A 4,181-nucleotide genomic window follows, 5' to 3' on the forward strand; every position below is an offset into this window, starting at 1 on the left:
AAATTGTGCATGAAAATGTATTATTTATCTTACTTGTAGGTTTGAGATTAAGCTGGGTAATGATAATGTAATCCAATTTAGCTTAAAATGAGTTGATTATACCATGGGGTTGTTTATTTGCTTATGAATTACTAAGCTATAATAGCTTACTCTGTGTTTTCATGTTTACTTTGTTTTATAGATTTTGGATTCAAGTTAGAAGCTCGAGGATCGTCAGCAAAGTCTATCACATTATCGATCGCCTTCGGTATTTTATAAGTTTCATTTTGGAACTATGGCATGTATAGGCTGGATTACATTTTGAAATAATGAACTTTGGTTATGTACAAAAGCTATGGCGAAAATGGCTTAATTTATATGTTAAATTCGATTATGCTTGGTTATGGAGTAACACAGTTCCTCTAAAAAATTTTACACTCCAAAACAGTTTACAAATTTAAGTATTTGCAAAATAAGTTTATTAGCCTAACTTAAAATGCATTACTCCGAGACCTCCAACATGCCAAATCCAGCTACAAAAAATGTGAGTACCTGAAAAGGGGAAAACTAAAGGGGTGAGCTATACGAGCTTAGTGTGAGTCTGAAACTAATCATAAGAAGCAAAGGACGAAGAATCAATCCAAAATGCCATAACTACATTACTCGAACCACCGATCAGACATATGAAAACTTTTAATTAGTAATACAAAATGCAAATACAAAATTCCAAACACATATGTTACTTAATCACACAAGATTATGTGGTTTAATGAAAACAAAATAAGTACCCTCAACGTTCAGACAAACAAATATGTAATCTAATGCAGAATGTGAGCATCAAATAAAGAATAGACCCACCCATCGAGACAAACAACACTCCGATCCCCCTTCAAACCACGTAAGAGCTATAAGAAGCCCAACCAACCATGCACACCACATAGGACCTTGAAAGGCCCATCCAACCCTACACACCGTAAATGTGGAACTAAGCCATGAAAATGACAATATGCAGCTGAGTTGACATATGTATCATACTGTGCGGTAAACCGCTATACAGACGTATTGCAGTTGAAACTTCCAAATCAGATCAGATTTCCTTCTCTTCACAACCAAAACCCCCAATTTGATGCTCATCAATGAATGCACATCAAACACTATCAATAACATAGACACAGAAGCTCATATTTAGTCAATCAATTATAGAATTCCCATGCGATTACAGAATGCACACCACGTACACACATTCACACGGAAGCCTAAACTCACAAGCTCAATCGGTCACATTCAGAAACTATCATGTTTGTAACTATTTACCAAAACACCATATAACACTTAGTCGAACTATTAAATTGAGGCTCTAGTAAGAGATGTCGGTTCTAGTCTATTTTTTTCTATTTCTATATATGTATATGGAAAGTTCAAAAATCATCATATAATAATCCAGAAATAGAAAAGAAAAAAAGGGAGGTTAATGATGATTTTAAAATATTTTATACCAGGGAATCTAATATCCTTATACATGACGATAATCAATTCAGTAATTATGGTCAGACTCTATTATGGATTTCTGACCACACTATCCATAGGTTCCTCTTATATCTTCCTTCTACAAGCTCGGGTTATGAAAGAAGGAAAAGAAGGAATCGAGAAGAGAGTATTAGTAGGAACTGGGTTTATTGCAGGCCAGCTCATGATGTTCATATCAATCTACTATGTACCTATGCATTTAGCATTGGGTAAACTTCATACAATAACTGTCCTAGCTCTACTATATCTTTTGTTTCATTTCTTCGGGAACAATCACAAAGACTTTTTTTTATCATAGACGTCCTACCAGAAATTCAATGCGTAACCTTAGCATTCAATGTGTATTCCTGAATAATCTCATTATTCAATTATTCAACCATTTCATTTTACCAAGTTCAATGTTAGCCAAATTAGTCAACATTTATATGTTTTGATGCAACAACAATATGTTATGTGTAACAAGTAGTTTTGTTGGTTGGTTTATTGGTCATATTTTATTGATGAAATGGGTTGGGTTGGTATTAGTCTGGATACAACAAAATAATTTAATTAGGTCTAATGTGCTTAGTCGATCTAATAAGTATCTTGTATTAGAATTTAGAAATTCTATGGCTCGAATCTTTAGTATTCTATTATTTATTACCTGTGTTTACTATTTAGGCAAAATACCGTCACCCATTCTAACTAATAAACTAAAAGGAATTTTTGAACCAGAAGAAGTAGGGGGAAGTGAGGAAGAAAGGAACATAGAAATATAAACTATTTCCAAAGGGGGAAGGGCTAACCAGAAACAAGGGAACGAAGAAAATACTTCTTCTTCCCTTTTTTTGGAGAAAGAGGTGTATCAGAGCAAAATCGACGAAACAGAAAAGCTACAAGTGACTAGAAAAAAAAAGGGCGAACGCCACTTTCATTTTAAAGAGACATACTATAAAAATTGACCTGTTTATGAAACTTCGTATCTGGATAGGAATTAAGAAAGCTCGAAGTTAGAAATATTAAATAAAAAAGAAGATAAATATTTATTATGGATTGAAAAACCTCTTGTGACACTTCTTTTTGATTCTAAACAATGAAATCGACCTTTGCGATATATAAAAAACGACCGGGTTGAAAATGCTATAAAAAATGAAATGTCACAATATTTTTTTTATACATGTCAAAGTGATGGAAAAGAAAAAATATCTTTTACGTATCCACCCAATTTAGCAACTTTTGGGGAAATGATACAAAAAACAATATATTTTTTCACACCAGAAGAATGGTCTTTTGATGAATTGTATACTGATTGATTTACTACGTGATGATTTTATTGAAAAAGATCGAAGCTGTGGTATTTATTTCACTCAAGATTGGGTTTCTATGCCAGGTGTTCTGCCCATAGCTTCGGGGGGTATTCACGTTTGGCATATGCCTACTTTGACCGAGATCTTTGGAGATGAGTTTGTACTATAATTCGGTGGAGGAACTTTAGGACACCCTTGGGGAAATGCACCGGGTGCCGTAGCTAATTGAGTAGCTTTAGAATCATGTGTACAAGCTCGTAATGAGGGACGTGACCTTGCCCTCGAGGGTAATGAAATTATCCACGAGGCTAGGAAATGGAGTCTTGAACTAGCTGCTGTTTGTGAAGTATGGAAAGCGATCAAATTGACGCACAAATCTGAAATAATCAAAGTCTTTACCGACTTTAGTAAAGCCTAACTGAGGGTCAGAACACACAGGAACACCAACAAGTCACAAACTGACACAGTATTAAAATTTGTGAAACAAGGCCACACGGCCATATGGGGGTCAACACGCCTATGTGAAAGATGCACACAGCAGTGTAACTATGACACACGCCCGTGTGACCCATGAACATTATCCTGTGGATAGCTCGTGTAACTCTCTATCCATTTGTGCTTAAATAAGGTGTAGGGTAGACACGGTCGTGTGAAAGTCTCACACCCCCGTATACTCATGGGACACGACCATGTGTCCAAAACACACGCCCGTGTGAAAATCAACTAAAATCCCCAAATCAGCCACACGACCATGTGACACCAAATTTGCCTTAAAACCCCTAATCCCTAATTTCACATAGCCGTGTGGACCGCCCGTGTACAGTATATGCCTGTGTGGCCACCTTTGTGGTCATGAATTCATACCGGACCAGGCTGCATAACATGCCTTTGATGTCAAAACAACCCCCGACCCTCGTTAACTCAAAAATACACCCAAAACACACAATATTTCAAGCTAAACTGTAACAATCGACACTACAATTGGTTATTTTCAGAAACACACCAAATATGTCGAGCTTCTCAAAATCAAATCAGAATTTCGATAATGAAAAGGAAGAGTTTTCGAACCCACACCTAAATTCGTGATTTAAGCACCCAAAATTGTTAGACTCGCTCTACCAAGCAGATTTAGAGACTTCAATTACAAACACAACTAATTATAAGAATTTAATTTAAGCAACACAACAAAATTGAAGCAATTCCTCCATTAAAAAAAAGATAGAACTTACCTAATTTTGGAGCCAATCAAGCAAAACACTCGAGAACAAAGCTCCCTTGACAAATGACAAAGCGGAAAAAGCAAAAAGAAAATCTAAGGAAATTGAAAATGTTACAGAGAATAAAGTGGAAAAGAGACGAAGAACATATAGGAAAGAAACATAAAAACTA

General features: G+C 35.6%; 1 pseudogene; it reads left to right on the forward strand.

Annotated features, from left to right (window-relative positions):
• Positions 1–1,348: 1,348 nt before the first annotated feature.
• On the forward strand, positions 1,349–2,264 carry LOC121212453 (protein TIC 214-like; annotated as a pseudogene).
• Positions 2,265–4,181: the final 1,917 nt, after the last annotated feature.

The sequence above is a fragment of the Gossypium hirsutum genome, chromosome A13 (genome assembly GCF_007990345.1).
Source record: "Gossypium hirsutum isolate 1008001.06 chromosome A13, Gossypium_hirsutum_v2.1, whole genome shotgun sequence".
Lineage (NCBI taxonomy): Eukaryota > Viridiplantae > Streptophyta > Magnoliopsida > Malvales > Malvaceae > Gossypium > Gossypium hirsutum.